This window comes from Hakea prostrata, chromosome 5, assembly GCF_041222555.1.
Source record: "Hakea prostrata isolate BN-2017 chromosome 5, UWA_Hpros_2, whole genome shotgun sequence".
Classification (NCBI taxonomy): Eukaryota; Viridiplantae; Streptophyta; class Magnoliopsida; order Proteales; family Proteaceae; genus Hakea; species Hakea prostrata.
The window spans coordinates 36,375,307-36,392,683 of NC_142604.1; the positions used below are offsets into that span (position 1 = coordinate 36,375,307).

Sequence of the window (17,377 nt, forward strand, 5' to 3'; positions counted from 1 at the left end):
GAATATATGATGCATATTGAAGTGCCCATTTGATTGTTGTTTGCTCCACTTGTAATGCTGTAAATCACATTTCTTTGTAGATGCGCCATCTACATTTATTTTGATAATACCCTGTTCTGGTGCAATCCACCCAAAAGACTTTTTGTTTTGTTTTGATGTAGACTTCTTTGCACTGCTTAGAGATTGAAAATGAGAAAATTCGCTAGCCACCGGCCCTGTGTTGGACTTCTGATTCACCTGTTATGAGCACCATTGTTAAAAGAAATCCATATGATCCACATGATAATAAGATGCATAACAAGAGATCGCCGTTGTTGTGAGCTTTTAGAAGCTATTCTCAACCAAATGGATATCTGATCACTGATATCAGAATGTTGATTCCACCAATAGATATTAAGATGTCTCCAAACCTGTCTTGCATAACAGCATTGAATTAAAATATGATTCACAGAAGCTCTTTAAGAATTAAACAGCGAGCAGATGTCTGAGATGTTGCAAACTCTTTCCTTAAGCAAAGGAGGGATGGGCAGTTTCCTGTGGAGGATTTTTCATATGAAATAGATAATCCTAGGGAGAAGGGGGAGGTGCCAAAGCTATAACTATGGGATAGATGTGTTATTGCCTTGTTTAACTTATAAGCATGTGCCATGGTGAAAGATCCACAATTCCCAAATAATGTTATCCAATGTATTCTCAGAGGGAAGGGGTATGCTTATTATCTTATCCACCAGGTTAGGGGGCCATCATTCATGAAACAGATTTATATCCCAGGATGTGGGATATGTTTTTTTAAACGCTGCTACAGAAATTGGAGCATCCAAAGTGGAATGGTGCTATAGAAACAGAAGGGGGGGGGGAATTTGGAATCCAAAAGTCTTTCGAATGATTTATATTTTGGCACTTCCAACCTGAGAGAAAATGCCCTCCAAAATTTTATCTCAAGCTTTGAGAAGGGATTTCCAACCCCAAGATGAAGCTGCATTTGCTGATGCTTGTAAAAAGTGGCAGTCCCTAGAGTAAATTTGTTTCATGAATTTTACTCCACAAAGAATTCTTCACAGTAATGAGCTCCCATGCTTTCTTTGCTACAAGGGCATAGTTCATAGCTTCCATGCTCTTTGAATTTAGACCTCCCAACCTCTTTGGAAGACATATAAGTTTTCCAACTAAGTGAACATGTGATTTGTCACCATTTGCCCAGAAAAAAAAAAATTTATTGGCTTTTTCAAGACGGTTTCTAGATGGAAAGCATGACATGAAGTGACTCGGCATGGCTTGAGTCAAAGATTGGATCAATACAGCCTTGCTTTCCGGGCTAAGAAGCTTTGTTTTCCATCCTTGTAGCCTTAAATTCACTCTCTGGATAAGGTTTTGATGTTGCTTCTGCTTAATTTTTCCACTAAACAGTGGTATCCCCAAATATATGTCTATGTCTGAGGTTGGAACAATGTTATAATGTTCCTGAAGATGTTTTCTTGTTGCATTAGAGGAACTCTTCCTGAAATGGGCTCTGGATTTCTGAGTATTGAGTTGTCAGACCAGAGCAATCACAATATTGTTGGATAATTTTATAGAAAGAATCAACCTCCTTATGGGATGCTTGACCAAAAAGGATGAGATCATCCACAAAAGTAAGGTATGAGATACTCTTTCCCTCTCTACATAATTTAATGCCCTTAACTTTTTGTGAATTTTAGCCTTCTTAATGTGACTGGTTAAGACTTCAGCAGATAAGACCAAAAGATAAGATGATAGAGGGTCCCCTTGTCTCAATCCTCTAGAAGGTTTAAAAAGGAAGATTTACTATTGATGAGGATGGAGTATTGTGGAGTGGTTACAAAAAGTATAGTCCACTTGATCTAGTACTCAGGAAAACCATAAACTCTAAGAGCTCTCTCAACGAAACTCCATTCGAGCCTATCATAGGCTTCGCTTATATTGTGTTTAATTACCATTGTTCCTCTCTTGTTTTTCCTACCTTTATTGATCTTGTGCATGATCTCATGACAACCAATCAAAATGTTGTCTTGAATATGTCTCCCTTTGATGAACCCATTTTGATTGAAAGGGATGAGAGTGGGAAGGATGGCTTTGATTCTACTCACCATAAGCTTTGTAATTACCTTATAGCTTACATTACATATGCTAATAGGTCTGAACTCATTGATTGAAGATTGGATGTCCACCTTTGGAATGAGAGAGATATATGTGTGATTTATATTAGAGGAGAAAGATGAAGCGGTGAAGAAATTCTTCGCCTGATTGATCACATCGAATTTGCAAGTATCCCGTGTAGAATGGTAAAAACCATTTGAGAATCCATCAGGGCCAGGTGATTTGAGGCTTTTTATACTAAGAATGGCTAATGAATTTCCTTATCCGAGAATGGAGTGATCAAAATATTCATGTCCTCTTGTGTGATTCTATTTCGAATGAGGTTGAAGTAGCTGTCATTGATATGAGGATTTGTAGAGTGGTACAGTGACTCGAAATGAGATAAGAAAGCTTCTTCTATTTCTTCATGTTCACTTAGATTGCACCCATTAATTTATACACTTGATCTTATTTTTAGCTCCTCTCTTCATGGTCAACACATGAAAAAATGGGAGTTCTTATCCTCATAAAGATTCCATTGTATCCTATATTTCTGCTGCTATATCATCTCAATTTGAGACACAATTAATCTCAATCTAGTATGAAGCTAATTCTCATGTATATCCAGTCCTGAAGATGAGTTGGAGCCTTTAGGTGATAATAAATGGATTTCCTAATCTCTTGCTCTTGGTTTTACAGGTTATCCACTACTGTTTTATTCCATATTTTCAATTGATTCGTGAAGAAGCTAAGTTTTCAAGTCAGCATGTAAGAAAGTGATCCTCAAGGCTGCTTATTCCAGGCTTCTTGTGCAACTTGTTGGAATGTAGGTTCACATATCCATAAATTTTCAAAGCAAAAAGGTTTACAGTTTAGTAAATTTCAATATAGGTGGGTCTAAATTAAGAAGCAAGGCATGATGATCGGATATAGTAAAGAGGAATGCATAACACAGGCTTCTGGGAACGATCTTAGGCATTCTGGATTATTAAAAATCTGTGAAGAAGTCCCTTTGTTGCACCAAGTTGTCTTTGAACCATGAATATGATTCTGTCGGCTCTAGTTTTAAACCACATACTTTGTCATGAGGAGATAGGTATGAATTCCAATCTCTCCCCCCACTGATCCAGGGGGCATTTTTAGAATCAGCAAGGTTATTCAAAGTTTGCCATTGGTTTTTTCGTTCAGAATGATAAAAGCTCATGTAGATGAATATCATGATCCATTTATCTGAATCTTGATATACATGCACATGAATACACCAATCACATGACCATAACACATCAACCTCCAATGAAGAGTCCCAAAACAGAAAGAGACCTCCTTTGCCATGCAAAGGAGAGATAAACACACTAGAATCAAACTAAACCAACCAGCACACACACTAGCACTTTTAACCTTAGACAAAAAACAAGAGGTCTTTGATTTCTAATATTAACTTTCAGCTCTCTTTGTGGCAAGGGTTGACCAATCCCTTGGAAATTAATACAAAGGATTTTCATGGCTCACCTGATGGCTGGATCCGGGCAGCCATCTCACCCTCAGAATCTTCTAGATTAATTTGAATTCTTCACAATCAGCTTCAATCTTCTCTTGGTCTTCTTCCACCTCACTAATGTGAATTTTCTCTTGTAAGTCAACATGGGTGTGAGGATTGCAGGAAATGAAACAGCTTCTTTATCCTTTTGAGTAGACAGGTTTGTGTCAGAAAGCTGTACAGTTTGAACTTGTTTAATGCCCGAGACATCAAAAAAAGCTCCTTGTTGAGAGATGTAGACTGGGTTGCCATGAAGTAAGGGAGTGAAAGAAGGGGGACAAGGTTTGAAAATGCCCTGATTTTTCTGAAGGAAGTGGAGGTCCATTATGTGCAACAGATGTAGGAGTGGTGGAGAGGCTAAGAGTGAGTTCAGTTTGGGGTGTACGATAAATGGCTGGTTGGGTAATGATGAACTCCATCTCTTCAAATTCTGGGTCAACCTGTTCTTGATTAGCTGCATTAGACTGGACTGGCCTGATAATATTAACAGGAAGATTATCATTTCTGGTATTGTATCTTGGAATTTCCACATTGAAAGCATGAGCAATCAGAGAAAAAATTTTAGGAGCTCCATCTATCTGTCTCGGGTATATAAAGCATCAATAGGTGGTGGGACATTGTTCAAATTTGCAAGATCAAAAGCTACTATCCCTTGAGATCATCATAAACTCTCTATCTTTCTTATAGAAACACCAATGTAGGTTTGTAATTTGAACCCACATAATACCTACGGTGACTGGGGCTATGCTTGGTGGGATTGAGTGCTAATACGGTTGGATGTATATCATTTGGTTTCTGTAAGTCCACAGTTGTAAGAAAAGGACAACATTCATTTCTCTTGCTATAGAAACCATACGATATATCAAAAGATAATGCATTTATAAAGTAGTATGAATCAACTACCAAATTTACTGACCTACCAAGAGTTACTAAATCTTATATTCCAGCTGCAAATGCTCCAATTTGGATTAATGTCCCGGCAGGACAATCTAATTGGTTCCAATGATAAAATCCTAAAGAAAAAAAAGATCAAGATGGTCATAATATGAAGACAATTGATTATGAAAATCCTGAAGACGTAACTTAATATAAAACCTTAGAATAAGTTTAGGTACTTGAAAATAATGAAGAGAGCTTGATTAGTTATGTTATAACAGGAAAAATATGGAACCAAAAAGATAAAGTAGTCGACAACATTTTTGCTATACTATGTTATTGTTGGAATCATGCAACAAGACGAGGATCTTGAACAGAAATTTGTTGATGAATGTAAATGAAGAAATAATTGGCCAAAATAGAAAGACGCAATTCAAATAGAATTGAATTCGTTTGAAAAAATAAAGTTTTTTTTACCTGTAATCCAAACATCTTAAGGTATAAAACTAGTGGGATACAAATGAGTTTTTGTGCGAAAATGAGATAAGAAAAAAAAAATCGTGATATATATAAAGCATGAATTATGATACAAGAATTTTCGCAAAGTTCTAGCATTGATTATATGGAAACATGTTCTCTTGTGGTAGATGCAATCACCTTCAGATCTCTTATTAATTTTGACAGTATATGAAAATTTTGACATGCGTCTAATGGATATTATTACAAGCCTATTTATAGGGCTCACTCGAGTGTGAAATTTATATAGAAATCCCTAAAAGATTCAAAATACCTGAAGCACATAAAAATTCCTAAGAAGATTGTTCAATAAGGCTTCAGAGATGATCATAGCATATATGGTATAATCTCTTTAATGGATATTTACTAAATGAAGGATACAAAAATGATCCAATTTATTATTATACATTTATCAAAGGATATAGATCTAACTTTGTTATAATAAGTTTATATGTTGATGACTTAAATATTATTGGAACTCCTGAAGAGCTTCCAAAAGCAGTAGACTCTTAAAATAAAAATTTGAAATGAAAGATCTTGGAGAGACAAAGTATTGTATAGGCTTGCAAATTGATCAATTGACGAATAGAATATTCGTTCATCAATCAACTTCTATAGAGAAGTTTTGAAGCGATGTTATATGAATAAAACACATCCATTGAATACCCCAATGGTTGTGAGCATGGAAAGGAAATTTGGCGAATTTCGCCGAAATATCGGCGAAATTCGCCAGTTTCGCCAAGGGGCGAAACGAAACAAGGGAGCGAATCGAGATTTGCGGGATATCGCCGATTTCTCGGCGATATCTCGCCTTTTCTTGCCGAACTGGCGATATCTCGCCGAATGTCGGCGAACCATGGATATCAACTCCGGTCACTCGCTCGTTGTGCAAAGGAGTCCGCGTCTTCCTCGATCAATTGAAGCATCGTCTCTGTCTTCTGGTATTGCCTCTGTCTTCTGGTATTGCTATGTGATTTTGGTTATAAAAAAAAAAGATTTCAGCAAAGCCGGCCGTTAGAAAGAGTCTCACGACACCACGATTGTAATCGCCGAGTTGCCGGACGGAGAAGTGAGGAAGACGAAGTGATTGCTGAGTCGCGGACGGAGACGTGAGGAAGACGAAGTGAGTCGCCGGACGGAGAAGACGGAGAAGTGAGGAAGACGAGGAGGACTGAGGAAGATGAAGTGAGTCGCCGGACGGAGAATACGAAGACTGAGGAAGACGAAGTGATGAAGATTGAGTTCTGATTTTTTTGAGATTATAAGTTGTGAATTTGATCCGCACGCACACGTGGTTGATGGAGAATAATGGAGTTATTAAAAAAATGAAATAAAAAATATTAAAGATAAACATGAGGCTGAATAACAGCCTGGATAGATTTGTAACTACTGACGCTTTTGCAGAATAACAGGGATATTTATTAGTTTATTAATTTTTTGAATTTCAAAACTTTAAACGCATGCGAGCCATCACTCATCAATCATATCATCATGTTATTTTATAATATATTATTATATAATTCAGGTAAATATCGGCGAAATCTCGCCGAGATTTTCGCCAGTTAGCCCGGTTCGCCGGGTAGCGAACCCGGGAACCGAGCGAACTTTCGTTCCTTGGTTGTGAGATTGTTCGACATAAAGAAAATATTCATTTCAACCCCATGAAAACAATGAAGAACTTCTTGGTCCTGAAATATCATATCTAAGTGCAATTGGGGCACAAATGTCTCTTGCTAATAGTATACAATCGAATATGGCATTTTCTATAAGTGTATTAACAAGATTTATTTCTTCTCTAATACAAAGACACTGGAATGCTGTTAAACATTTGTTTCAGCACCTTCAAGGAATTATTGACATGATGTTCTTTTAAAAGAAAATAATTATAGCAAAAGGGAGAGTTTAGGATGTACCTGAAGCGCAATCCACGTGATCTTTCGAACAAAAGTTACACATGTGGGATCTGAGGGATGGGGATTTTTAAAAATTAACCTAAACAACACAATCTAAGCAAATATTACAATTGAAAATTCCTAAATACAATTATATCTAAGAAAGAAAAGATAACAACCTAAACTAATTATCGAATCGCTACTCTTGCAGCTACCTACAAAACAAAAGAAAAAGAGATTAGTTAAATAAGCAAAGAAAAATAAAAAAATTAAAAACACTAAAATTACTCTAAAAATTATGCATAATTGACAAAAATCAATCCTAGCAACCGTGCTTTGGTTCCCCGGCAGCGGCGCCAAAATTTGATCGTGTCGCTAACCAATCAAAAATAAAATCATATACTAATCTAGCAAGCAGAAAGTACGGGGTCGAACTATGGGGAACTGAAAGGCTAAGTCACTAAGATTGAATTCAACAAACTAAATTTAAACTAAATCTATTAATTAATGCAAAAACGTTAACTATGAATATGTGAAGATCTTTGGGATTTCGAATCCCCAATGCTTTTCCCTAACCGATATAACTCTATACTTCAAAGAAAATTAAGGATGGTCTTCCTAGATATGCCCTATCTTCGCAAGACTATCGTCCTTCGCGGAAGCTTGGCACGCTTAGTTCGCTGAGTTATAGAACATCTTTGGCTAAACTCAAACACAATCAACTAGAAGATATAGAACAATCAACTTAATGAAATAAGCATGGTTCATCTACATCCCAAAGAAAAGGAACTAGCTACTCATTATCATAAAGTTCATAAGAAAAATAAAGATAAAACATAGGGGGGGGAGAGAGAGAGAGAGAGTGATGTGTCTTCTTCTTCAGCAATGAGAGAGATCAGAGCCACATTCGCCGTCTTCTTTTCTGTGGTTGGGTTCTCTTTTATGTCTCCCGCACACAATGAATCCCCTCTCTTTAACCGTCGATTTGACCTTTATTCTTTCGGAATTTGGAAAAACTCAAAACTTGAAAGTTGTAGATGTTTTCAATATTGTTCCATAGAATCTTGAATCATCGAAATCCAAGCTCATACGAGAGAGATATGCCCAAAATACTGAAGGTAGGTCTGTTTACCCGATTTTCAGATTTATTACCAATTTTGTTCCTTAGACCTCCACCTATTTCCAATTTGGCTAAGATCTCACTTTTCATGATTTCTTGAGCAGCAAGATTGAATGCCATGATTTAAAATCCACCAATATCCAATATATTTTCCAACTTTACTCCATATTATCTCTAATATCCAAAATCTCCTTATTCCTGAAAAATACACAAAAATACTCAATTAGCTCTCTTTAATTAAATAAGTATGGGGAATTAAATCAAATAAATAATGGTAAATGCATGCTTATCAGGTTTCAACAATATTATATAAAAATAATGCTGCATGCATAACTCAATTGAAGGGTGGATACATCAAAGGCGATAGAATTAAATATATTTCACCCCAAAAAAATTTCACTCAAGATCTTCAACAAAATGGTGAAATCGATATTCAACAAATTCGTTCAAATGATAATTTGGCAGATTTATTTATTAAGACATTGCCTACTTCAAATTTTGAAAAGTTGATACATAAGAGTGTAATGCACAAACTCAAAGAAATTCACTGATGTTATCATCAGGGGGAGTAAAATACGTGTTGTACTCTTTTTTCCTTCACCATGCTTTTGTCCCACTAGGTTTTCCTGGTAAGGCTTTTAATGAGGCACCTAATAATACATATTTAGATATGTATACTCTTTTTCCTTTACTAAGATTTTTCCCATAGGGTTTTTTCTTAGTAAGGTTTTAACGAGGTACATTATTTATTGATGGACATCCAAGGGAGAGTGTTATAAATAATATTAATTGTGGATGTCCATCACCCCCAAATAGATAATACTCTCAATTGAAGATCTCAACCACTTTAGCTGCTTAGCATGCAATCTTGGTGATTCACATTCCCATCTTAATAGAAGATCACAATCATCTCACCACACAATTTTGGCAGTCAATATTTCTACTATATATACCTTCTATCTTGGGCGGCAATCTATCCTTCTATATCAAGAACATCTTATTGTGTATAAGAATCATATATTGTATTTCTTTGTAGACTCTGATATTTCCATATTAGAGAAGATGCTACTTCTACTATAAATGTGTAATGCATTCAACTCAATGAATAATTTTGATTGATCTCGGGTCTAGTTTTCTTCATTATCTCTAAAAGATTTTCTTTATTTTATAACAGAAATTGCATTAAATTACAATGCGAAATTCCTTTTTTCCGTGGTTCCCAATTTCTTTTTCAAGTTCTGAACTTCCAATTGAGTCATTATCCTGGGAAGTGCAGCGATAATGGATATTCTAAGTTGAAGAATTGAGCTTTTAAGTGCAAGATTTTGATTTGAAAGCAATTCAAACAATTCCTAGGCAGGAGTTGGAACTCTTGATTCATTAATTCAAATCTCAAGTTTGGAGAAAAAAGCTAATTCAAGGCAACATAACCAATGCTTTAGAAGGAAACCTTATAGGGATCATTGCACATGGTTCATGATTCATTACTTGCGGCAAAAGCGTAGTTCAGAATATGGGAAATAAAAAGGTTTTGCTTGTGGCTTGGAGGAGAATCCCATAATCTTTTTTTTTTTTCACGGTGGTAGAGTCGTCAAGTCGATTATGGAAAGGGATCCCCTCAGCTGGGGGAAGAATCCAATTTCGCCCCCACAGTGAGCAATTTCTGAGTGCAGGTGTATTTGTGGTTGTTGCACTTGTGTTGTCACTATTTCTTATTTTTGAGCATATAGCTGCCTAAAATCAGCCCGAGGAGTAGAAATTTCTTATTGGGCTCATTCTAATGGTCTTTGTTTATGCATCAGAATCGTTCTTGTCATTATTGGATCCAAATTCTACATTCATCTTTGAAATTATGCAGGACTATTACGAGGCTTTTGCTTTGTATTGCTTTGAGAGGTATCTAATAACCTGCTAGGTCACTTATATTTTGGATCAAGTTCGTGCCTTAGAGACCGAGAGGCTTCAATGCATCAAGCAGCAAGGACATGATGTCACCCCTCGAATTCTCACTGTTACTTGACTACTATTTGATGCAGTAGGAACTACTTGCAATCTAGCATCTTGAGAAAGTTCTTGGAACAGAGCATACCAGCATTCTCCAAGTTCATTTCAAAACTGAGAAAGAGATTCTTTGTAGATGGATCTCAAGATTTGAAGTATGACCATGCTTGGAGACATTCATAGAGGATGTTGCAAATGAAATAGCTGGAGAAATGCAGAGCAAAGCAAATCTAATCATTGGAAACTACAGCGATGGAAACCTTTTGCCTCTTTGATGGTACACAAGTTGGGAGTCATGTTGAAAGTCTTAGTCTCACATCTAGCAGAAGTGGGAGTTGTTATCCCACATCGAAAAGAAGTGGGAATTTGTTGAGAATTTTAGTCCTAGTTCGAGTAGATGTAGGAGAAGGTGGGATGGGGAGAGGCTATAAAAGGATGCCTCCCCCTCCACATGTAATTCATCCCAAAGAATCTTCCCTCTTGTATATTTCTTTATCTATAGTGGAGTTTTCTCTCTTGCCTATAGTTTTTTTCCTTTTAAGGGTTTTCCACGTAAATTCTTGTGTTCTTATTTTCTCTTATTTGTTGATTGCTCTATTTGGTGGGTTTTTCAGAGCAAGGTTTTGTTTTCATCCTACGTAGGTGCTGCAGAATTTTTTTGAAGTCGTTATTCACGTGTTTGTTTTCTTTTCGGGTATCCTGGAAAGGTATATAGGGTGATTAAATGCATGTCTAGAAAAATTTTGTCTAAGGAGTCTAATATTTAAGTGAACCGGTTGTGTCCCTCCAGTCTTTCCTGGTGTACTTTGGTTCAACAATATACTAGTTGGAGGTAACATGAGGAGATATTTTTCACGTGAAATAGTGGGAGTTATTTTGAAGTCAACAATAGTTGGTGATAGAAGCAATGGCAGCAAAGATCGACATCGGCAAGTTTGACGGCACAAAATTCTCATTATGGAAGATGAAGATGAAGATGAAGGAATTATTGATAAACGATAATTGCCTGGAAGCCATCAGTAATCATCCGGCATAGATCACAGATTACGAAAAGTGGAACAAAATAGATGCAATGGTCCTTTCCAATTTGCATCTGACATTATTTGATGATATTTTAACGAGTATAGAAGAAAAGAAAACTGCTAAGGAGGTTTGGGATCATCTCACCAAATTGTATGAAGCCAAGTCACTTCACAACAAAATTTTCTTGAAGAGAAAGTTGTATTCCTTACGTATGTTAAAATTTACATCAGTTACAGAGTACATACATACTCTGACTTCACTATGTTCTCAACTTTTAACATAGGGACATAATGTTATGCCACAAAAACGTGCTAGAATTTTACTCCAAAGTCTTCCAAATTCATATGACCAAGTCATCATCAATTTAACCAGTAATAGCCTCTCTGATTATCTGGTAATTGATGATGTCGATGTTACAATTCTTGAAGAAGAAAATAGACTAAAAAGCAGGGAAGATAGATAGGCAAGCTCACAACAAGCAGAAGCTATGTCTATGACGCAAGGAAGATCAATAGAACGTGATTTCAAGGGTAAAAAGAATATCAAGTGCTATAATTGTGGCAGAAGGGGACACTTAAAAAATGAGTGTCGATTCAAAAAGGGTGTAGATAAAGCAGAAACATCACAAGGGTGCGTTGCTGAAGGAGATATTCTTTATAGCGAAGCAACAACGGTATCCAAGGATAGATTGGAGCTCACTGATGCTTGGATCTTGGATTCGGGAACAACACGGCACATGACCTCTCGCAGAGATTGATTTCACACTTATGAATTGGCACCATCAAATTGAAGATGTACGATGGTATGGTACGCACTATTCAAAATGTGTAGCATGTGAAGGGCTTAAAGAAGAATCTATCGTCTTTGGGACAATTAGATGAAATAGGGTGTAAAACCCGCATTCAAAATGGAATGATGAGGATCTTCAAAGGAGCGCCAGTTGTAATGAGGGCTGAAAGGAGTGTTGCAAATTTGTACAAACTAATGGGAGAAACGTGTCTGGAGGTAGAAGCATTAGTTGCATCAACCGATATTGCGGAAGAGATGATGAAAGTGTGGCATCAAAAATTGGGCCACATGTCAAAGCAAGGGTTGAAGGTTCTCGCCGAACGAAAATTACTCCCAGACCTCACAAAGGTTTCATTACCCTTTTGTGAGCACTGTGTTACAAGTAAGCATCATAGATTGAAGTTCAATGCATCTAATGTATGGCAAGCACCGGTTACATCTCTGGGAAGAGTAAGGTATTTTGTAACTTTTATTGATGATTATTCCAGAAGATGTTGGGTGTTCCTATCAGAAAGAAGTCAGATGTGTTTTCAGTTTTCAAAACATTTAAAATGCAAGTTGAACGAGAAACAGAGAAGAAAATCAAGTGCCTCAGGACGGACAATGGCGGAGAATATATAGGGGATGACTTCGTTGAGTTTTGTAATGAAGAAGGCATCAAGAGACAATTCACGGTGGCTTACACTCCTCAATAAATGGAGTAGCAGAGCGGATGAATAGAACTCTACTTGAAAGAACGAGAGCCATGCTAAGAACTGCAAGTATGGCAAAGTCCTTTTGGGCAAAAGCCGTAAACGCTGCCTGCTATGTGATTAATCGATCACCAACAAGATCGATTGATCTAAAGAGACCAATGGAGATGTGGACTGGCAAGCTAGTTGATTATTCACACCTGTACACATTTGGGAGTCCTGTATATGTGATGTACCATTCCCAAGAAATTTCAAAATTGGACAAAAATCCAGAAAGTGCAGATTCTTGGGATATGCTGATGGAGTCAAGGGGTATCGACTGTGGGATCCCACTGCCCACAAGGTCGTCATCAGCAAGGATGTCAATTTTGCAAAAGAGAAGCTGCAGAAGGAAGATGCGAGTAGCACTTCAATAGGAATTTCAGTGAGTACAACAGTTCAGGAGGAAGAGAAGTCCGAACCAGAAGATTCTTCTTGAGCAAATTCAAAAAACGAGGAATAAGTACCAGTTGAGTCTACAACTGTAGAAGTTTGACGGTCAACTCGTGAAAGACACACACCAGCCTGGTAGTCTGATTATATTATGGAGGGCAATGTTGCATACTGTCTTCTAACAGAAAACGGAGAGCCATCAACATTCAAAGAAGCGACAATAGCTCAAAAGCGTCACTGTAAAATTCAGCCCTATCCTAACCCTGACCCTAACCCGGATCCACTGTTGTTTATAGGTCCGAAGACCCGAAGCGGTGGTAGAAGAGACTTGTGGACCCTTTTGATTGATAATTATGAGTCAGAGTCCAAGCCCATGGACATTGACGATGATACCCCTTACTTGAGTACATTGTCGGTGTTTAGTGAGAATCTGCGCATCGGAGATGAATGATTTAGTTGAAGTACCTAATGGACTCATGTGCACAATCCGAAGGTATTTCCCTAAACTAGACTTCTTGATTGAATTGTAGGAGAAAACCCCATTCATTTGACCTTGTATAGCCTTCCAAATCCCTTCCCGAAGTTGTTGAACTAATCCTGATTTTCTGTTGAATTCTAGTTTGGTCGATCCTCTTTGGTCAATGCCATCGACCAAAGACCATCGACCAAAGTTTCCCAGACAGACAAGTTAATGATTCTTTGGAATATTCCCTATTCTATTTATACTAGCCTCGTGTTTTGAGCCCTATTGCAATCATTATCACTCCTGAGAACGTGGGAGAGCTTCCCAAAGCACCTCCTAGGCATTTGTGAAGACGATTCCACCCAAATCATTACTAATCATTATTCCTTGTCTCCATCAACAATTACAAGGTATGATTCAAAACTTCCACTCTCTATTCTATTCTTTTCTACTCCTTCTATTGCTGTTGAGACCTTGGAGATGGTGCTACAACCTTGCAACCATCACTCCAAGTGTCCACTCTTGCTTAACCTATGATTCTATCCCTTGTCCATTGATGCTATGCTCTCATTTCAAGCTTTGCATATGCATTCCTTGATTTTCTTCTTAACTTTATGCATTCTTGTATAAAACTGAGGTATATAGTATGCTATGTACATGTTTATCACTAGCATATGATCCTAATCAGATTCCTATAAGTTCCCTTATCTAATGCATGCCTTTTCAATGTCAATGCAATCAATTTCAATCCATGCTATGATGTTTGTCTCTTGAACTTAGTAACTCAATTTGGGGCTTTCTATTTAGACCATTAGATTATGTTAATTCCTTGATTTGTAGTGTCCTCATACTGTTCTTAAGCATCCCTCCAAGTTCCGGATCGATCCGAACCCCGAAAGACCAATTTTGGACCAAAATCCCCAAAACCCATTATGCAGCCCCAAGACAATTTTGGTCGATCCTCTTTGGTCGATGCCATCGACCAAGACCATCGACCAAACTTGTTGCTGACAGCAACCTCAGCCAGTTTTGACCCGTTCGATATTCGATCTTCCCGATTTCTTCTCTAACCTCTTATTTATGTTTGTTTAGGGTCTTAACACTACTTTTGGATCATTCCTTGGTAATTCTTGATTCGTCATCAACTCAACCTAAGGTAAGGATGGTTATCTCCATAAACACATAGGCTATGAACTTATGTTTTGGTGCTTATACTTAGTGAACATAGTCTTTTAATTGCTTTTGAATATTATAGGACTGCTATACATGTTTTAGAATAGTAGTATTACGATTTCATACACTCTTGTCATAATGGTTTATTATTCTTGTTACTTGTATTCATGATGGATCAATTCGATGTTATAATCTAACTTTTATCATGATGATGTATCAAATGTATTAGATATGATGGACTTGGGTATGTGATTGCCTAGGTATAACTTGGGATTGTGGAGTGTCCTATTGACGCTTCTGTCCTTGGGCATCGGAGGGAATAGTATGGGATGTTCTCCGAAGGTGCCTATCGACACTTTCCCGGGTTATTGGATGACATATGTAGGATTGTCTAGTTGTGTAGCTAGGATTGTCCTTGTCGTGTCAGACCCGAATTGGAAGGGTATTGAGACTGAACGACCCGTGGTAGTGTATGGTTTGATGGGCGCTCAAGACCGGTAACCAACCCGGGGTAGGACATAAACCATGCTACGGATACCCAAAAGGGGTCATTTATTGGTAGGGTTGCAAATAGCTAGACTTGGGCTCACGGGCGCTCAAGACCGGTAACCAACCCGTGAGAGGCCATGAGAGCTTCCCGTTTACTATTTGTGGATGACCAATAGGGTTGATGAGAACGTAATCTGGGATTACGCTGACTCTAGTGTGAAGGATACCGGAAAGGATCGCCTGGGGCAAGGAATGGACGTATCTAGATCTGAGTTGATACGACTGAATAGATGACTTGCATTGGGCTAGGCTTTACCTTGACATGCGCCAATACTTATACCAAATGGTGATGTGAGAGAGTGGTGACCGAATCCCCTACCATGGTTTGAGAGGACTTTACCCAACTACTACGGCAATCCCAAGATACAGAATTGGTTGAGGGAGAGTGACTGACGACCCAAAGAAGTATGGTGTTATGGCTTAAAGCATGTCTACCATAGAGACTAGCATTCATCTGGTTAGAATCATATTCGCATCATATGTTTCATATCACATTGCATTATGTTATGATTTATATTTACGTGATATTAAATTATGGAATAACTGCCTTGCTGAGTTCTTTTGAACTCATTCCTTTGGTGCAAATGTTGTTAGATTTTTTCGCAAGTATTGAAGACTCTGATGGCATATTCTACGAGACGGACTTTGATCCCTCATACTACCCTCCGGGTGGTAGCTACAGTGAAGATCAAAGTTATGGTGCCGAAGAGGATTACTCTACGTACCAAGGTTAGCCCTACTATGGTGAGGGAGTGGCCGTGCTGGGCTTTCTTCGTCCACACTTATGAGGAGACAATCATTAGGATAGAAGAAACCCTTGCTTAGTGCCCCATTTCCCTGGATTATTGTTAAACATTTGGGATATGTAATTAACTTTCTTTGAATTACTCTTTAAATATGGGATTGTAACTTAACTTGTTTTTACTACTTTGTCCGCTGCCTTGAGAGAGTGACTTTCACTCATTTTCTCGTTCTTATGATTACACTTATACACATGGTATCATTTATTTTTGCACTCTGATTATTTGAATCTTATCTTATTCATGATATCTATTATTTATTGCTTTTACCTTGATTATTATTGTTCATGATTGTGTTATCGCGTATGTGGGAGGCATGGTCCCTCGATGCTTGATCCTTGGACTGTGGATCACATTCCCGGGTATGCCAGATAGGGTACCGGTTGGGTGGATGTGACAGTCACTTTGGATGGCAACTATGCAGGAAGAAATAGAAGCTCTTCATAAGAATAAGACGTGAGAGCTTGTACCTTTATCGCACGGAAGGAAGCCCATTGGTAACAAATGGGTTTACAAGATCAAACGAAACAGTGATGATCAGGTAGAGCGATATCGGGCGAGATTGGTGATCAAAGGATATGCTCAGAAAGAAAGTATCGATATTACAAAAATCTTTTCACCAGTGGTTCAACTTACTACTGTCCGGATAGTTCTGGCATTTTGTGCTACTTTTGATCTACATCTTGAACAGTTAGATGTAAAAACTGCATTTCTTCATGGAGATCTTGAAGAGGAAATCTATATGCTCCAACCAGAAGGTTTTGAAGAACCAGAAAAGAGGAAATTGGTTTGCAGATTAAACAAATCTCTATACGGTTTAAAACAGGCGCCAAGATGTTGGTATAAGAGATTTCATTCCCTAACATGGACATGAAGCTTCATGCACGTCCACTTCTTCTCCAATCGTGCCCTCATGATAATCTACTGGTGACGGATCCTCCATTCAAGTGGGATCCTCATAACATGTCGAATAATCTAAAGAAACATACATATAAAGGAATGCGTTTAACAGAACTCAATGATGTCAATTCAACAATCATATCATGCATTCGTTCACAATTTCCACGTCACACATATAACATGGTAATGTAATTAATGACAATAATAGGATAAATGAATGGTTATGATGTTATACCCCTAACTATATCATGAAGTCTCTATGGTAGACATGCATTAAGCTAAACACCAATCTCCTCTAGGCGGTCTCAGTCACTCTCCCTCACGGCTCTTAAGCACGTATTTTAGGCTCTCCACAGTAGTTGGGTAAAGTCATACCAATCCATGGTTGGGGGTATAAGTCACCACTCTCTCACATCACCATTTTGCAAGAGATTTGGCGCGTGTCAAGGACGATTCTAGGCCCAATGCATAGTCATACGGTCTCGTACTACATATGGTCCGGATAACTCCCCTCATGCCT

General features: G+C 37.8%; 1 protein-coding gene across 1 annotated transcript in view; it reads left to right on the forward strand.

Annotated features, from left to right (window-relative positions):
* The window catches only part of LOC149015885 (methyltransferase), a 43,746-nt gene extending 40,269 nt beyond the window's left edge, over positions 1-3,477 (forward strand). Inside the window, exon 8 of the mRNA XM_089156317.1 lies at positions 2,794-3,477. The gene's annotated coding sequence lies outside the window, so the exon portion shown is untranslated. The remainder of the gene's footprint in view (positions 1-2,793) is intronic.
* The last annotated feature ends 13,900 nt before the right edge of the window (positions 3,478-17,377 follow it).